Below are 20,355 nucleotides of genomic sequence, written 5' to 3'. Positions count from 1 at the left end.
ACTGGAATCAAGAAGTAGTTTATATTATGGTGAAATGACGGGTTACATTAGTTGAATATTGATGAACTACATTAAAATTAGTATTATGTGACTGAGTTATGTTAAAAAAAGTACCTAGGAGTAGAATCTTCCCTGCCCCGAACAATAGGGTCAATGGCAAGAAAGTTGGAAAATCGCATGAGATGGCCAATGAGGAGCTTCTGTGTCAAGAGCAAAAGTCTCACTTTCTAACCAAGCGATGAACAGTGAGACAAATTCTTGTCAGTGAGCAGCAGGAGGCTTATTTGCATTTGCTAATATACATTCACGTTATCATTGTCACCAAAGTTCACTTCATTATTATGCAATTTCCCATTCTCCTACCAGAGGCTAACAAATTAGGGCACACTCCATGGGCAGTAACTGCACACACCTCCCCATCCATGGGCATTGGCTTCAAACAGCTACCAGTCTCATCACACCACCATAGTATATCTATGGTGTACTGACAGCACAGTCCTGCACTTCACTGCTATGCTTCCAAGCTCACCGGCGCCTTTCATTAGAAAAATGCTGCAAGGACACATTGATTTACCGCTGATTCTCAGGCCTCCTTGCTCACTTGCTTTGTGCTGACTTTGATAATGGCATCCATGCCTTAGCTTGCCATTTGGTGCTTTGCCACTCAGCCAGGGCTTAAAGGCGCACAGTACTTCAGTCTGCTTGGCACAGGCACAAAGACATGCAGGCTGTCATGGCTGTCAGCAAACTTGTTAGTGCTTAAAAAGCAAGCAGTCAGCTCCTATTCTGAGTGACATGTGCAGCTTCTGCTTTTGTTGAAGCTTCTGTTTTTCTGTTTGATTTGTTGTTGCTATGAGTAAACGCTGTGAAGCATTTGAAGGATTTCTAATATGTCATGGTTTCACTGATAAGATGCTGGGTTGCACTGGGCAACAGGAACAGACAAAAACAAGTGCTGGAGAAACTCAGCAGGGCTGATAAGGGATGAAAAGCTGAGTTGATAGGTAGAGATGGAACCCAGACAGAGTGACAGTTGGACAGACAAAGGTTTGATTATAGTATGCCAGTGAGAAAGGACAGCTGATATTGGGGACCAGAAGTACATGTGAATGTATTGGCTATGCTGGAAACTGTCATGACAAGGCCTGAGGTGTGGGGGTAGGTAATAGACAGAGGAAGGCATTTATGTTCTAAAATTGTTGAACTCAATATTGGCTCCTGAAGGCCGCAATATTCCCAAACATAAAATGAGATGCTGTTCTTCCAGCTTGTGCTGAGCTTTGCTGGAGCACAACAGCAAACCTGAGACAGATGTTGGCCAGGGAACAGGGTGGTCTGCTGAAGTGGCAGGCAACTGGAAGCTCAGCATCATTTTCACAGACAGAACACAGGTATCCCACAAAGCAACCACTTAGTCTGCATTTTGTCTCCCCAGTGTAGGGGAGACCATGTTGTCAGCAGTGAATACAGGAGGCCACATTGAGTGAAGGGCAGGTAAATTGATGCTTCATGTGGAAAGTGTCTGGGGCCATGGAGAGTGAGGAAGGGGGAGTGTTACATCATTTGGGGAGGTGTTGGGCGTGGAGGAGGAGTGGACCTTGGTGTCTCAGAGGGAACAGTCCCTGAAAAATGTTGACAAAGGGGAGGCGAATATGTCTGGTGGTGGCATCCCACTGGAGGTAGTGGGAATGGCAGCCAATGATCCTCAGGTTGTAGCTGCTGGTGGGATGGAAAGTGAAGACTGAAGGGAGTGGAATCCTATGTGTTGTGGGAGGGAAGATGAGGTTTGGCTTAGGATGGGTAGGCTGTGTGGTTTAATCCTTCAGAGAAGTGTTTGTTTGTAGTTGCTCTGCCACGATGTGGTGTAGGGCAAATCTGACAGTCAGCACTTGATTGGGTGCACAGCTGACATTCAAAAATGCAGCTGGTGTCAGGGATCTGAGGATCCTGCCAGTAGGAAGAACTTCTGCATATAAGCAATGGGAGGGTAGGACAAGCAAACAGGTATGGTGCATTGGTAATGAGGTGTGTTTGGGAAGATTGTGTGAGAAGCTGTGCAGAGAAACTCTCCACAAACCATGCTGAAAATGAGACTTGACTAGTCCCTAATAACCAAGTGTGGAGCTGGATGAACGCAGCAGGCCAAGTAGCATCTTAGTAGCACAAAGGCTGACGTTTCAGGCCTAGACCCTTCATCAGAAAAGGGGGATGGGGAGAGGATTCTGAAATAAGTAGGGAGAGAGGGGAGGCAGACCATAGATAGGTGGAGAGTTGCGGTGGGGGAGATTCCAGAGGGAGAAAAGTAACTTCTTCAAGTTAGGCATCCTGGAAGAGGCTTTGCAGTGAGGTTAAAATTGTGATCAGAGATAATGTGCTCCTAAGATGCTGCTTGGCCTGCTGTGTTCATCCAGCTCCATGCTTTGTCATCTCGGATTCTCCAGCAACTGCAGTTCCCATTACCTCTGATCACAATCTTAACTAGTCCCTGTTAGGATTCAACCTCAGGTCTATGTTACATGATTGTCAGTTCCACAGTCTACAATCGATTCAAAATGAACCACCTAACTTAGAATTATTAGCTGCCCCCAGAAACAATCACTTATGTGTCACTGGATGGAGATATTCTAGAACCCTTTGAGGTTAAACTGACAACAGGAGGAGGCACTGCTCCTTCCAGCCCATGAGGAGCACTTCCTGAACCTACCCTCACTTTGCTGCAACTTCTTGGTTTCTGAGGTGTAGCCAACAGAGCAGGTCAGTTAAAATTGGCAAAGCAGATTCAAGCCAAGGCTTCCAACCTATAAATATTTATAATGCTCACCACTTCCTGGATGCTGCGGATCGGTTGATTATATCTATTCTTCTGCTCTCTGCTTAAAAATGAGAAAACAATGGGTCAAACCTATCTTGCCCTCACTCACTTTCACTTTCTTTCACTAGCCGCTTGAATCGCTCCTGAGACCCCAACACCCAGCCACATCACACTCATCTGCATTAGTTTTTTTCCTTGTACAGCCTTCTGCTCAGAAATAACCAAACATCTCTTCAAAGAGGGGCTGAAATTTCCCACTTTCTTTCAGCTCTCCCCCTCCTCACACCACAAAATCACAAACAAAACAGTGGGATGCAGCAGTTTCCAAATGGACGAATAGAGGTGAATGCCAAGTTTCAAGCTGTTGTAACTTCACTAAAGAATGAGCTCAGAGCAAAGCAATCCAATTTCCCTGCTCCATAACGGCATAAAGCAAAGAAACAACAGACTAGATTTAAAAAAAAATTCAGAAGTAAAATGGAAATTGTGTTGGTTTTTCTGGATTAAAAAGATAAAAGTTTCAATTTTTAACCAAATTGATCTGGTATTATCTGTGGAGTAGATAGAAATATAGAATTCTCTGGGCTCTGTATTGTTGGGAAAAGCTGTTGTCTATTCCTCCAGAGGATCATCACTTCCCCATTTATGCTTCATGCCATTATTTGAAATAATTCTCTAATTTCTTTGTAGTGTAATTTGAACTATCTGAAATTCATTAAATATATTGAATTAAAGCAAAATCAATGGCTATCCTAAAACTAAGATAAATAAAACTAGCTAAAACAAAACAATCAGTGGGAGTTTCCCTTATTTGCATGACAGGTTTCTGGTGCCATTTTTGGCCTTAAAGGCAGTTGATTTGTTGCTGGTGGTGAATGAATTTATCACAGAGAATGGATAATACTCGGGTAAGTCCGGAGAGAAAATTGTTGGGGAAGTGTGGAGTAAAGGTGGAGGAGGATTACAGTGGCTACCAACAGATCAACGGTTACTCTGATCCCTCTGTCGTTTGTGTAAGTACTAACATTTTGCTGACAACCTCCACCACTATCCTTCCAGACAACAATTTGGCTGTTGTGCATCTGCAAAAACTGAGGAAATGGAAGGCTCGTGTTTCAGTCACAGGGACCAATTTGGGAACTGAACTTAAACAACTTCTTGATTTACATACTCAGTATAATGCCCGAGTCAGAGATCACTCTTGATGGGTACTGGCCACTCTAACTAAAATGGCATAGAAACCCCACTCTGCAAAAAGAGGCCATTTAGCCCATCAACTATGCACTGATCCTCCCCAAAGAACATCTGACTCAGACACAACACCTGATGCTATCCCTGTAATCCTCCATTTACCATGGCTAATCCACCAAATCTACACATCCCTGAACCCAGTGCAAGAAACAGGGCATAAATTTAGAGGCAATGAGGGGCAACCTTTTCACAGTGATTCATATGTGGAATGAATTGCCAGAGGAAGTGATAGATGCAGGTAGTTACAACATTTAAAAGATATTTAGACAGGTATGGAAACAGGAAAGGTTTAGAGGAATGTTTTGGCCAAACACAGGCAAGTGGGGCTAGTTTAGTTTGGCAACCTTGTTTGGTATGGACAAGTTGAACCAAAGGGTCTGTTTCCATGCTGTATTGCTCTATGATGGTGGAAGGAAACCAAAGCACCTAGCAGAAAGTCGAGCAGACACAGGGAGAATATGCAAACTCCACACACAGTCATGCAATGGTGAAAGTGAACCTGGGTCCCTGGCATCGTGAGGCAGCAGTGCTAACCATTGTGCCACTCTCTGTACTTTGAGCCATGGATTGAATATTCACAAAGCAAATGACTCCTTACACACTTCAGCACCCAAATGAATCCTAACTATATTAAACATAAATTCTTGCCAAAACATCATCACTAAATCATGAGACTTCAATTCTAGAAAAGAGCAAAAAAATTCAGGGTCAAAACAATTGATCGCTCACAATTTGGATATTGTTATGGCAATGATCCTTATGGCTTATCAGAATCTCAATTTGCTGACTAGTTTGATACAAGATGCATAGCCACTGAGGTGATATATCAAATAGTCGCTAGCGCAATGGGTCACCACATTCTGAGGAAGGTACAGAAATACACAGCTACGTCTCAAAGTCAAAAATCCAGAATGCATAACAGAATGCAGATGGAGCAGGTCTGGTGAAAAGCCAAGGCTTAGATTGAAGTTTAATGGAGTCCAGCAAAGGACCTTGACGAGTTTAACAGGATGGGTGTAAAGCATTAGAATTTATAGCAGCCGGGATGACAGAAACCATGCATGGCTGATCAGCAAGAACAAACCAATCAAGAGTTACCAGTAAGTGAGTAGAAACCAATAACCATGGTGTAGCTATCTAATTAAGACATATCGATGTGAATTCTTTGAGTTCCTGAAAGCACCAGGTCACTGGTTCATTGGTCTGTCCTAAACTTCTCAACACATTCATGTTCTACAAATTGTTTTTCAATAAGTGAAACAACTTCAGAAAATGCTCACTTTAGTTCTTGGCTTCACATTGAAGCTTTTAGTTAAAGTGGTTATATCATCAAATTTAGCTCTGCTGTGACTTTTCGATGTTACATTCTTTTCACCGTCTCAACAGTGAACTCTAAGAAATGTGGTGAATAATGAAGCTGGAGTGGTTGGAACAAGGTTAGTCAGGTGGATAGTCAGTCATAGAATATGAGTTCCCTGATTGGGGCTTAGTCCAATCAGGGAGCCCTGGCTGACAGATATAAATGGGATTGTCAGAGATGACCCCACCCCTGAGCACCAAACCATCATCTCCAACACCATTCATGACCTCCCACCCACAGCCTCCAACCTCATTATTCCCCAACCCCGCACGGCCCGTTTCTATCTCCTTCCCAAAATCCACAAACCTGCCTGCCCTGGTCGACCCATTATCTCGGCCTGTTCCTGCTCCACCAAACTCATCTCCACCTATCTGGACTCCATGTTCTCCCCTTTGGTCCAGGAACTCCCTACCTACGTCCATGACACCACCCACGCCCTCCACCTCCCTCAGAACTTCCAATTCCCTGGCCCCCAACACCTCATTTTCACCATGGACGTCCAGTCCCTATGCACCTGTATTCCGCATGCAGATGGCCTCAAGGCCCTCCGCTTCTTCCTGTCCCGCACGCCCGACCAGTCCCCTCCAACGACACCCTCATCTGCCTAGCCGAACTCGTCCTCGCCCTCACCCTCAACAACTTCTCTTTCGATTCCTACCACCCCCTACAGACAAAGGGGGTGGCCATGGGCCCCAGCTATGCCTGCCTCTTTGTAGGTTACATGGAACAGTCCCTCTTCCACACCTACACTGGCCCCAAACCCCACCTGTTCCTCCATTACATTGACTGTATCGGCATCGCCTCCTGCTCCCCAGAGGAGCTCGAACAGTTCATCCACTTCAACACCTTCCACTACAACCTTCAGTTCACCTGGGCCATCTCCAACACATCCCTCACCTTCCTGGACCTCTCAGGCACCCAGCTTGTAACTGATGTCCATTTCAAGCCCACCGACTCCCACAGCTACCTAGAATACACCGCCTCCCACCCACCCTCCTGCAAAATTTCCATCCCCTGTTCCCAATTCCTCCGCTTCCGCCACGTCAGCTCCCAAGATGAGGCATTCCACTCCCGCACATCCTAGATGTCCAAGTTCTTCAAGGACCGCAACTTTCCCCCCGCAGTGGTCGAGTACGCCCTTGACCCTGTCTCCCGCATTTCCCACAACACATCCCTCACACCCTGCCCCCACCACAACTGCCCAAAGAGGATCCCCCTCGTTCTCACACCACCCCACCAACCTCCAGATACAACGCATCATCCTCCGACACTTCCGCCAACTACAATCCGACCCCACCACCCAAGACATTTTTTTCCATCCCCACCCTTGTCTGCCTTCCGGAGAGACCACTCTCTCCGTGACTCCCTTGTTCGCTCCACACTGCCCTCCAACCCCACCACACCCGGCACCTTCCCCTGCAACTGCAGGAAGTGCTACACTTGCCCCCACACCTCCCTCACCCTATCCCAGGCCCCAAGATGACTTTCCACATTAAGCAGAGGTTCACCTGCACATCTGCCAATGTGGTATACTGTATCCATTGTACCTGGTGTGGCTCCCTCTACATTGGGGAAACCAAGCGGAGGCTTGAGGACCGCTTTGCAGAACACCACCTCCGCTCGGTTTGCAACAAACAACTGCACCTCCCAGTCGTGAACCATTTTTAACTCTCCCTCCCATTCTTCAGATGACATGGCCATCATGGGCCTCCTGCAGTGCCACAATGATGCCACCCGAAGGTTGCAGGAACAGCAACTCATATTCCGCTTGGGAACCCTGCAGCCCAATGGCATCAATATGGACTTCACCAGCTTCAAAATCTCCCCTTCCCCCACCGCATCCCAAAACCAGCCCAGTTCGCCTCCCCCCCCCCCCCCCCCCCCCCCCCCATCACTGCATCCCAAAACTGGCCCAGCCTGTCTCGGCCTCCCTAACCTGTTCTTCCTCTTACCTATCCCTTCCTCCCACCTCAAGCCGCACCTCCATTTCCTACCTACTAACCTCATCCCACCTCCTTGACCTGTCCGTCTTCCCTGGACTGACCTATCCCCTCCCTACCTCCCCACCTATCTTCTTTTCTCTCCGTCTTTGATCTGCCTCCCCCTCTCTCCCTATTTATTCCAGAACCCTCACCCCATCCCCTTCTCTGAAGGGTCTAGGCCTTAAACGTCAGCTTTTGTGCTTCTGAGATGCTGCTTGGCCTGCTGTGTTCATCCAGCTTCACACTTTATTATCTTGTCAGAGATTCTGTTCATTCTGATAGCTGGCTCTGATGAAGTTGGACCAGTGTCAGGCACTTTGCCCTTGTAAATAAAGGGGGACTCGGTGATGGGATGCTGGCCTCTGTGGTGTTATTTCAGTGGTGATGATAGAAAAAAAAAATACACTCCTGAAGAAAAGATTTACTAAGATGTTGCCTGGTATGGAGGGCATTAGCTATGAGGAGAGTTGGAGAAACTTGGGTTGTTCTCACTGGACTGATGGAGGTTGAGGGGCAAGCTGATAGATGTCAAAAAGATTATGAAGGATTTGGGCAGATTAGACAGTCAGAAGTTTTTTTCCCAGGTTGGAAGAGCCAGTTACCAGGGGTTATGGGTCTAAGGTGCAGGGGGCAAGGTTTAAAGGTGATGTACAAGGCCTGTATTTTTACACAGGGTGGTGGGTGCCTGAAACTCGCTGTCAGGGGAGGTAGTGAAAGCAGATACTATAGTGACTTCTAAAGGGCACCTTGACAAACAGCATTCTACCAAGACTCACCCTATCACTATAATCCTGTATTTCCCATGGCTAATCCACCTAAACTGCACACTTTGGGATTGTGGGAGGAAACCAGAGCACCCAGAGGAAACCCACGCAGACCTGGGGAAAACGTCACCTGTCACCTGAGGTTGGGATTGAACCTGGGTCCCTGACGTTGTGAGACAGTGGTGTTAACTGCTAAGCCACTATGTCACTCCTTATGCAACTCTAGGGATAGCTCCAGAGGTGTTGTTAATGGAGAGAAAACTCTCTATCAGGTTAAATCTGGTCTTCCTGGATGTGAGGTGGAGGGTGAAATGGCATCAGGGATGCCAATGTCAGATGGAAGAATCCTCTTAGTGAGAGACAGTTTACTTCAGGGGATGAAGTTTGCTGCTGCAACCAAGGGAATGGCCCTGTATGGGTAAGAGGCTTGGTCAATGCCAGGTTAGCTCCCGTGATGTATAAAGTTCAGGTAGATGACAGTCCTGAACAAGCATGTGGACCAAACGAAAGCTACAAATACACAAACAGGGCAGGAGCAAAACATTCCCAGCCCCTCCGAGCAGCTGGAAAAGCTGTCGGAATCCATGGGTTCTTCCCCCTCCATCTGGCATTAAGGAAACCTTGGAATCTAAGATGGACACGTGTTGCAGCCTCGGCACCTTTACCATCTGAAGAAGATGAATTTTTTCTGAGATGTGTGCAATATGCAGGCTATGGTCCAGTATATGCCACCCATATCCAAGGCTGAGCCAGAGGAACTGGACCTGGTGTGAAAATGGGCCCCAGAACAGGCTGCAAGAAAACAACAGGCCTATGTTCTTGGACTTGCAGGGCGAGGTCAGCCAGGTTGTCCTCAAAGAATGTGTTCCCTGATTGGACCAGATTACCAGTCCCAATCAGGCAGCCCTGGCCAACAGATATAAACAGGATTGTCAGAGGTTCTGTTCACTCTGAGAGCTCGTTCTGAGGAAGCTGATTCAGTGTCAAGTACTATGTGTAAACAAAGGGTGACTTGGTGATGAGATACCGGTCTCTGTGGAGATATTTCTGTGGCCATACCTTTATCAATCAAAAGTACATCAGCTGTCTCTGTCAAAAGGAACCTTTAAACTCACTAGTGCAAACATCTTAAGGAGACTTTTGTGTGATATATATAATGTCGTTGAAACATAATCTTCTGAGTTGAAAGTGTTTTCTTGAAACAGATACTGTAGGTGTTCAATATCCACCTGAACAAAGCTTAAATGGAAGTTAAAAACACATTTCCAAGTTACTGAAATGGCAAGCTGATGTACCAATGCTGCAGAATGGCATAGCTTGAATGTCCATGAACAATTCCCATCAAGGTGCATTCTCAGACTCTGCCTGGATTGCAGGACATAACAAAACAGAAATCAAATGTTCTCCTTGAGGAAGAAAACCTGGCCCTCAAAGCCTGCAGAAAAATCACCAACTGTGAACCAGCAGATTTTTTTAAAAAAAAATTCTGAATTGAGTTCCCCTCACAATGACCTCAGATTCCACAAGGTGAGTAAGTAGGGTAGGAAACAACATGTGTAGTCTCGGGGTCATTGGGGAGTTTTGACACTGTTATATTGTGACAAAAGTCCCATATGGATCCATGTTTTCTCCTGATGGGTAATATTCAAGCTCTTATTTGCTTTTTGCTTCTTAGTTAATGTGTCTCATAACTGAAGGACCCTGTATCTTTCCAGCAGCCAGTGCATTGATAAACAGGCTGAAGGCAATAACTTTTCACATTCATTTCTCCATGACATGAAGAGGAGGAGGTAGGACCTAAACATGATAAAATTAATGGGATGGGGCAATTTAAAAAAGAGTTCACATTAATTTTGTACTGACAGTCCTACTTTCCTCCTTTTTTATTTGTTTTAAATTTCATTGAGGAGGGACTTAAACTAAATCCTGCATTGTCCTGTTTGCATTTTGTGGAAATGTTGATAATTTGAAGTTCATTAACATTTTTTCATTTAGCTAAGCTGTTATTAGGTAAGTTTGAATTGCAGCTAAATGATAAAGCATCATTCAGCATCATTGTTAATGATTCAAAATGTCAGAAAATCAGTTAATCACATCATATGTTAATAAGATTTTATTTTGGCAAAGGTTTATTAAAGAGTTTTTACATGGTTCTCCGAGGCCATAAACCAAATCTAACTACACTTTAATGAAAGTTTAACTGCACAGTAACTACATTGTTTCAACTGTGTAATTACACAGTTAAAATGTTATTAATATGCTAAACAGTAATGGGTAGATGAGTTAATACATTCAACCTGAACACCATGAAGATTTAGTTGTTAAATGTAACTTTGTTAGCATTTTTAGAGGTGAATGCTACAACAGTGAAAAAGGCTTTCGGTGTGAGCTATTTATAGGGACAGGAAGAGGTCATTTTGCCTCACACCTATTCCATCATTCAATGAGTCATCTGCAACCTGATTCTGTGAACCTGTCTTTGCCCTTTATGCCCTAATAATTTAGGACAATAAAAATGCATCAACCCCAGATTTAAAGCCGATAACTCACATGACATTAACTGCTGTTTGTGGAAAAGAGTTTGAAATTACCACCAGGCTTTGTGTGCAATAGTGGTTTATAACTGCACTTCTTAAAGGTTGCATTAATCTTTAGACCATGGGCTGGATTGGATGCTCCCCTGTCAGCATGCTTGAAGGCACTGAGGAGCCTTTTAGAATTCAGGCATTCCTGCTATCTGCCTGCGCCCAACTTGGATGAAACTTTGCAGTGAGTGGTGCAGGTTTAGGTGTCCCACCTGTCTTTGGGCTCTGGTTGCTATATTACAGCACAGGGACACCACAACATCTGGAAAACCTGAATGCTTTAACTGCATGGGCTGATGTCAGGGAGGGGGCAGGGATTTTGTGAAGCCCCTGTTCCCACTGGATCCACCGCCAGTGAGGATCTCACATCCTCTGTAATCCTCCCTTGCCCTCCCAATCCTACTAGCCAACAATATGCAGGCTGGGTGTATTGGCCATGCCAAATTGCCTGTAGTGTTCAGGGGTGTGTGGGTTATAGGGGGATGGGTCTGGGTGGGATGCTGCAAGGGGCGGTGTGGACTTGTTGGGCCGAAGGGCCTGTCTCCACACTGTAGGGAATCTAATCTAATCTAAGCTTCCTAATAGGCCCTGCCAATCGAGCCAGAGTGAAATCTCCCCTGTTTACCTTGATGTCCAGCACAGTGACAGTCTTTGTTGGAATCTGTCTGTATTCCCAACAGCAGTCCCTGTCCCTGCCTTGTGCAGCAAGGACCACAGAATTGCTGGCCACTTAAAGGACAAGCAGCACTCTCAGACATGACTTCTTGTTCTTGAGGTGCAGGAATCTCATCTCCAGGATATTAGCAGCCCATTGGCCATTAATGTCAGCTAGCTGCTCTTTCCCTGGTTGACTTATTGTCTTCATTCCCATGGCTAATGATATCCCTTAAAATCCAGCCCCCATCTCCTTGAGATAACAAGGTGTAGAGCTGGATGAACACAGCAGACCAAGCAGCATCAGAGTAGGAAAGCTGACGTTTCCGGTCTGGAGCCGCCTTCAGAAATGAAGGTGCATTGGAATACTCTTAGAGTTTGTTGTGGAAACTTTGCTTGACATGATTTAAATGAATCTAACCTAGTTTTCCCTTGCTTGAAAGTGATTCAAATAAACAGAATTCAGATTGGGTAACTTTGAAATGAGAACAATAGTCTGTGCCTAAACTTTGACCAGAAGTTAAACTAATTTCAACTTGGAGCTTCTGCTCATTTGGATGAACAAACAATACATGCCTTGTATATAGGGAGACTGTGCTCCTTTAGAGATGATGAAACAGCTAAGGATGTTGAATGGAAGCTGGTAGTTTCAGTAAAGCCCCTAGCTGGGTTTTATCAGTGAACTTAATGTTCATGTACCATGAATGTTGCAGTTCCTCCTGTAAATTTAATGGAAGATCAGCAAAGCCCTTGATAGACTTGTAGGTAGATTCCTGATAATCTACCAACAAAGTTGCATTGGCCACTTGAGGGAACTTGTCAAGAAATTCCATGAGCTCTTCCTTAACAGATACAGGACAGGACCTCCAAGGCAAGCAGAATACTGAACCAAACAGTCAAAGGGCCTGCATTAACAGGTTTCATACTGAGAAACCTGTTAATGTAGATGGAGCTTGAGTTTTCCTGGTTGAAAGCAAGCACACGAAATGTGATCTTACAGAAGTGTACCAACTAGTTGAACATTTGAGAAGGGTCATCCAAATATAACTTTACAGACTCAAAGTAAAGCGAGAGAAGCTTAAAGAAGTGAGTTCACATGATGAGGTCAATCAAAGACGGAATAACTTTAATATATGAATAAACTTCATTACAGACTGGGTAGTCAAGGCACATACCACAATCATATTGAGGTCCACTTTTTTAAAAAAAGTCAATTGGGTGTAGCAGTGGGTGAATGGCTTTCACCTGCAATTCCTTTATGATTTTACCAAAACTCCGCATGCCATATTTAGCAAAATGTTGGTTAAATTTTAAGTGAATTACAGAATAGTGTTAGCATGCAGTTGCAGTAGGTAATCAGGATGGCGAATGGAATAACCAGGTGTAGACCCGGATGAACACAGCAGGCCGAGCAGGAAAGCTGACATTTTGGGTCGAGAGCCTTAATCAGAAATAGGGGAGGGGAAGGGGGTTCTGAAATAAATAGGGAGAGAGGGGGAGGTGGATAGAAGAGAAGATAGGTGGAGAGGAGACAGACAGGTCAAAGAGGCTGGGATGGAGCCAGTAAAGGTGAATGTAGGTGGGGAGGTATGAAGGGGATAGGTCAGTCCAGGGAGGAGGACAGACAGATCAATGAGGCAGGATGAGGCTCACAGGGAGGAGATGGGGGTGGGGCTTGAGGTGGGAGGAAAGACAGGTTAGGGAGGCAGGGACAAGCTGGACTGGTTTTGGGATGCAGTAGCGGGAGGGGAGATTTTGAAACTTGTGACATTAACATTAATACCATTGGGGTGCAAGGTTGCAAAGCAAAATGAGGTGTTGGTCCTGCAACCTTCGGGTGGCATTGTTGTGGCAATACAGGAGGCCCAGGATGAACATGTCGCCAAAGGAATGGGAGGGGAGTTGAAATGGTTCGCAACTGGGAGGTGCAGTTGTTTAGTGCGAACTGAGCATAGGTGTTCTGCAAAGCGGTCCCCAAGCCTCTGCTTGGTTTCCTTGATGTAGAGGAGGCCACAATGGGAACAGGGGATACAGTATACTACATTAGCAGATGTGCAGGTGAACATCTGCTTGATGTGGAAGGTCTTGGGACCTGGGATGGGGATGAGGAGGAAGGTGTAGGGGCAGGTGTAGCACTTCCTGTGGTTGTGGGGGAAAGTGCTAGGTGTGGTGGGGCTGGAGGGGAGTGTGGAGTGGACAAGGGAGTCAGTGTGGTCCCTCTGGAAAGCAGACAAGGGTGGGGATGGGAAAATGTCTTTGGTGGTGGGGTCGGATTGCAGATGGTGGAAGTGTCGGAGGATGATACATTGGATCCAGAGGTTGGTGGGGTAGTATGAGAGTACGAGGGGGATTCTGTTTTTGTTATTGTGGATAGGGGGTATGAGGGATGAGCTGCAGGAAATGCGGGAGACACTGTTGAGGGCGTTATCAACCACTGAGGCGGGGGGGTTGTGGTCCTTTGAAAAACGAGGACATCTGAGATGTATGGGAGTGGCAAATGCAGCAGAGGCGGAGCAAATGGGAATAGGGGATGGTATTTTTGCAGGAAGGTGGGTGGGAGGAGGTGTATTCTAGGTAGCTGTGGGGGTCAGTGGGCTCAATGGATATTAGTTTCCAGGTGGTTGCCAGAGATGAAAAGAGGTCCAGGAAGGAGAGAGAGGTATCAGTGATGGTCCAGGTGAACTTAAGTTTGGGGTGGAGGTGTTGGTGAAGTGGATGAACTGTTCGAGCTCCTTGTGGCTCAAGGAGCTGAATGGCCTATTCCTGTCCCTATTTCTTATGGTCTTTTATATCATTCCCAGTATGCACCATGAGAATCCTGGAGAAGGATTATTCTTCTCAAATTCAGGGAACTTTGCCCTTGCTATCAATTGTTAGTATACTGGACCTGAATTCCCATCAGGGCTAAAAGGTGACATTGACCCCATGCCAGCAAATGCATGACTGTGACATCCTACCATTGGCCAACTAAGAAGGCTGGTCTCTGCTCCCAAATCTGCCAGCCCAGCCTGATGGATAACAGCTCCACAGGGCTTGCCACTGATTGCAGTGGCATAACTAGGGCTGCATCTGCAGAGGAAGAGAATGCCACAATGCTGCAGCACCTTTTTTAAAGAAGGGTATGTTGATCTGAACGCTGGGAGTGGGGGACTGGCAGTGCTGTTCATATGAGGGACCACTCCATTGTAAATGGAGCACCAATTATGAATTACCATGAACCAACTTGGAGACAGCTAGCTCTTACATGATCGTCTTCGCATGTGGCCCTGTGATGCGGTGAGCCCTGGCAATGCCAGCAAAATACCAGTGGGCGATAGAAGTGGCTTGTAATTGGCCCCCACATGAATGGTTGCTCTGACAATATGTCATGGCAATGGGTAAACTGTAGGCTCACAAACCAGAGCTTTACCCCACCATGCTGCTGTGCCTCCTGCTCTCTGTTCCATCACCAATGGGCTTGGGGTGGCATGGGTTAAATACATATCAATACAGAGCCATTCTCCTTCAGGGTTCTCAATGCACAGCTCCATGAGGAAGACAACACATAAACGACACAAGTGAAACCGTTTTCCTTTCTGATGAATTTTTGACCACCTTCTTCCTGAGTAAAAACTGAAGAGCAATAATCCATTTAAATAATAGATCACCCCTGGAGGGCTGACTGCCAAACATCATGGCCACTACAGAGGCATTTGATTTTTGGAAAGTATAAGAGGAAGATGGGACTACTCACCTTCTTTGATCTTCTTCAAAATGAGTCTATCAACGTGGTGGGCATTTTCTACCTTCTCCTTAATCAGCAGAAAGATTAAATGTCCTCAGTATTCCAAACCTAAATAAATCAATAATTTATTTTAAATCTTAGCATTTTGCAGCAAGATCATAAAGAATGCAAACATAGAACCATTAAAATCATACAGCACACTGGGTGGGGGGGGTGAATCGGCCCATGTTGTCTATGCTGACCCAAAGATATCCAGATGACCTTTCTTATCCCATCTTCCTGCACTCTGCCCATAACCCCACAGCTTATAGCACTTAAAGTGCAGATCTAAGTGCTTTTTGAAAGAGGTTGTTGACTTGCTCACGGAGCTGGCTTATTTTTGCTCAGACGTTTCATCACCATGCTAGATTACATCATCAGTGAGGCCACTGATAAAGTGGTGTTATTCTACTGTTTGGGATTTATACTGCCTGGTCCGTTAGGGCGAGTACTGTCTTTTCTGGTTTTCATCTGTATGGGTTTGCAATAAGGTCCAATTCTACATGTTTGTTGATTGAAGTATGGATGGAGAACCATCCCTCTGGGAATTCCTGTGCGTAACTGTTTGGCTTTGGCTACTATGGTTACCTTGTCCCAGTTAAACTGATGGCCTTCACGGGAATTCCTAGAGGCATGGTTCTCCACCCATAATGCAATCAACAAACATGTGGAATTGGGCCCCATTACAAACCCATACAGAACAAAACCAGAAATGTTAGTACTCACCAGAATGGCTGGGACAGTATAAATCCCAAGCAGAGTAGAATAACATCACTTCGTTGGCGGCCTCACTGATGATGTCACCTAGCGTCGTGACGAAACATCTGAATGAGAACAAGCCAGCTCAGCAAGCAAGTCAACAACTTCATCCACAACCTGAGCTACAGATCTTTTCTAAAACATTTAAACTTTTTGAAAGAGTTTAGGTTCTCTGCCTCCGCCACCAACTCATTCAGCAAATTCCAGACACCCACTACCCTCTGCGTAAAAAAAGGTTTTCCTCACATCCCCTCTAATCCTTCTGCCACTTGGCTTGAATCTATGACCTCTGTTTATTTTTAACTCTGTCAAGGGAAGTAGGTTCCCTGTCTCTCTCCCTCACAATTTTGTATACTTCAATCATGTTACTCCTCAGCCTTCGCTGTTCCAAGGAAAACAACCCCAATGTCTCCAATCTCTTCTCAGAGCTACAATTCTGCAGCCTTGAAGACATGCTAGTAAATCTTCTCTGCCTTCTAAGGTTCTTGAGTAGCTAGGGTAGCTATTGTAGCTCAGGTTATGAATGCTTGCTTGGTTTGCTCACTGAGCTGGTCCATTAGTTTGCAGATGTTTCATTATCCTGCTGGGTAGCATCATCATGGCAGCCACTGATGAAATTCCCATGCTCTAGAAATTCCAGTGCTCATCTCCCGTTTGGCTTGTTCTAGGCTCCTGCCTTCTCCCTAGATCAACTATGTCCTTCCTCGAACTTGGTGGCCAGAACTGCACATAATAATCCTACAGTGTTTCATCATTATACCCATACTTCTGTATCCTATACCTCTGCCAATGAAGGATAGCATTCCATATGCCGCCTTTACAACCTTATCTCCTTACACTGCTACCTTCAGGGGCCTATGCACAGCACGCCAAGATCTAACATCTGCTCAACTACTTTTTTTTCCAAGGTTGCCAAAGACAAGCACAACATTGTTTTTACAACAATTCCTCTCTGATTCTCAGAAAAATTCAAGAGAAGAGAAAGTCTGTTAAAATGGGTTTATCCTTTGGGTGACACTTTAAAATGAAAATCTGAAGAAAACTTCAATTCAATAAACAACTCTTTCAGATACTAACTAATTTTGAAGTATATCTCTTCTTTTGAAGTAAAAAGTGAAAACAAAAGAAATGTTGGAATATTTGATTACATTATCCATTAGAGACTAATTGCAATTTTTTTTAGTGCTAAAGCCACTAATTCAGGATGCCAGATGAGCTCTGAAGGGAGCCAAACCCAAGGGATAAATCTGAATTTTAATCTACCCTGGGCTACAGTTACAAATGTTTCCAGTCATTATTTCATAATGCAAACTTTTCTTTTAAATAACAATGAAGAGGAATCCTTTTTCACACATGAGTACTTTCCATTTGAAAATAAAATAAATATACAGATACAAACAGCTGGGTAAGATTTTTCAAGATTTAGGACCAGGGGTGAACAGGTCTTCAAAACTGAGGTCCAGCTGATCCTCTCCGGATCCAGGGCTTCCCTGAAAGAGTTTGGGAACTGTAGCTGTTGCCAATTAATGACACCTTAAGGAACATGCCAAGGGTCCTGCACATCATTGTTAGTTTTACCATGTGACCCAGGTAAATATTTTACACCAATATTTTGGGCCATGTAGTTTCTGTGCAAGCACCAAATCTGCCACCCTTGCGTATGATCCATTTTCATCATAGTCAACCTCAAGAAGCTCCCTATTCTAACTGGCCAGGCATCAGCATCCCGCTGTCTGCCTTTGTGACAATGGAGCAACTTGGGTGAAGACTTGAAATGATCTATCAATTTCCAATGTTGAATATCTACTCCTTGATTTAAGACTAAATATATTGTGAGTTATAACTTGGTGACAGCAATTCAATTTGACACAGGTACAATCAGAGTGCGGACAAAAAAGATCAGTAGAAGTTAGCAAGCAATAACCTGCTTTATTTTGATCATGTTTTGCAACGTTTTTGATTGGAAACTGCATCCCATCTATGAACAGCCTGAGTGGGAGTATTTGTTATTGTCACACTGAGTAACTATTTCACAATCTCCAATTTAAGTGATAATGAACCTACAGAATATATTCCTGATTCATGTCACCTGAACTTTGTATATAGAAAAGGCAATCATCAATGAAAACTCAATTAAGGTACATCAACATGTTAGGCTTAAGATAAAGCTGTTTCAAATTAATCAAAGTCTATCTTCTAAAAAGAAAAGACATTCCACAAGGTGATAATGTGCAAGCACTGAGACTGAATAAGATGTCTTTGCAAAGATGAAATGTTAGTAATTTATTTCATTTTAATAATAAAATGAAATGAAATGAATTAAGGAGAATGGGAATAGCACTTAAACCTGCAGAATCAAAGATATTGACATAGACAAATACTGGCTGTGAGCAAAATACAGTCTTAACAGGCTTCCAATACTTTCCATTCCTGAAATCACTTTGTGTCCAGACACGCAACGGGTTCTTAAAACGTTCTTCTGCTTTTTCTCATAGAAATATTAATCTTTCAATTTAAATAATTTAATGCTTCCCTTAAAATAGAGCTCATTGGACATAAGGCCATATTAAATGTTTGTAAGTTAATATGATCAAGAGTGATTTCTTCTAACTGAAGCCCTTTTTGTGCTTTTCTATTTCAGCCCCTCTTCTCTGGGATCAAATTTGTTTATTTTATTCTACTGAGTTACCACACACTTCCAAAAACTGTGTTGACAGTGTTTCTCAGGGTTTTTTCTTTAGCTGAATTCGTACATGACTCATCCAGAAGGGGGTGGCCTAAGTGTGAAACTGACCCCATGTCATTAATTTGAGGTCTGAGCCATTTTAACTCCCAGGCCCCAGTCATACCTCGTGGGACAGGTGTCTCACAGATAGAGTTACGAACACATAGCTGGTTAGCAACCGAGGGTTAAAAATGAGGTTATAGACTCTGGTCCAACAAAATATCTATAAAAACTCACTTTACAATATTTCAATTGACCAAGCCTCAACAGGTTCTAGTAGCTAGATTTGATTTTCTACAACCTTTCCGGACAAGAATCAAGGATATAGCTCAAACTTTAAAGTTCTGTTCCTTTATTCTGGACTCGTCACCAGAGGAAATGCTTCCTGCTTATCTACCCTATCAAATCTTTGAGTCATTTTCAACATCACAATATTTCCCCTTCATCTTTGAAACCCAAGGGAATACATGCCTGGGCCAAGTTTGAAGGTGGAGAGGGCATCCCTAATTTAGGTGGATGGGGATCAACAACCTTCCTGTCTCTGCCACGAGTAAGTCTGGTCTTTCCACCCTGTGGTGCCTTTAAAAGAGTAATTAATGTCCAGTGAGGGCCCCTTTCCTCCACCGTGGGTATTCATCAAACAGCACGCAGAATACTCACCAAGTCATGTTTGCTTCATCCACAGGGAAAGACCAGTTTAAAAAAAAACAAATAATTCTTGGAAAAGAACACATTGGTTGTATGGGACATCCATTTTGAATTGTATGATTTGACCAGTAACTGCCTCATTTTCCAGCTTTACTGGCCTTGACTCCTGGGAGGCACTCAGGTCGGGGACACAGTATTAGTTCAAAGGACTCAGCATCACAAAGGGGAGGGCCCACTGAGATCCATTCCCACCCTCACGGTCCTGTGTCTCAGCCCCTCAGTGATCTTAGCCCTCTCCCTAGGTATAGAACTGACTGCTAGCACTGCTCACAATGGACAGCTGCCAGTTTCCACATAGCCAGCTACTCTCAGGAGGTGGAATTTTTTTCCTTAGTGTCCTTTATCATGGACAAAGCCTACCAGTGGCCATATGAGTGCCTAAGAGGTACTTAATTTGGTAAGTCTTCATCAAAGGAAGCAATGCAGAGATCTCATCAGCTCTTCAAACAGTGGGTGAAATCTCCATTGCCTGGATTAAATACTGCCCTTAGTTAGTATCACTTGTCCTCACAATTTAACCCTTTCTGATAGTGCATGCTGCATTCAATCTAAAAACCTGAATTGCATTGTACTGTGAGCACAGTATTGCAAAATTGATTTAACAAGAGCTTAATTCAACAGTAGTTCAAATTTCACCTTTTTTAACCTGAGGCAAAGACCATCATTCCATGAGCCTTTTCAATGATTTCTTTTCCTCTTGTCCACTAATATTAAGTAATTTTTGTACACGGACCCTTAAATTTCACTACCGTACTACAATTCCTAGCTTTCAAAACAAAAACTTCTGATCTTTCCTTCTTAGTTCCAAGCTGGCAAACTAGATACTTTTTATTTGAATTCCATCTTCTGCAGTTATGCCTGTTCAATATCAGATAGGTGAGGAGCAGAATAATTTTGGGAAGGCTGAAATGAACATTTGAAAGTTGGATGATGAGAGGCCAGCTGCCTATTCTGCTTTTCAATGGATGATGGAGATTTTGATAGAGGTCAGT

General features: G+C 44.3%; 1 protein-coding gene across 6 annotated transcripts in view; it reads right to left on the bottom strand.

The window, feature by feature from the left end:
* LOC125453034 (gamma-sarcoglycan) overlaps positions 1-20,355 on the bottom strand; it is a 644,680-nt gene that overhangs the window by 529,176 nt on the left and 95,149 nt on the right. For all 6 annotated transcript variants that reach the window (XM_048532075.2, XM_048532078.2, XM_048532079.2 and 3 more), the window contains exon 2: positions 15,142-15,240. The gene's annotated coding sequence lies outside the window, so the exon portion shown is untranslated. The remainder of the gene's footprint in view (positions 1-15,141; positions 15,241-20,355) is intronic.

The sequence above is a fragment of the Stegostoma tigrinum genome, chromosome 6, assembly GCF_030684315.1.
Source record: "Stegostoma tigrinum isolate sSteTig4 chromosome 6, sSteTig4.hap1, whole genome shotgun sequence".
Taxonomy (NCBI): domain Eukaryota; kingdom Metazoa; phylum Chordata; class Chondrichthyes; order Orectolobiformes; family Stegostomatidae; genus Stegostoma; species Stegostoma tigrinum.
The sequence above is the reverse complement of the archived record's forward strand: the minus strand, read 5'-3'. Positions and strand labels throughout refer to the sequence as shown.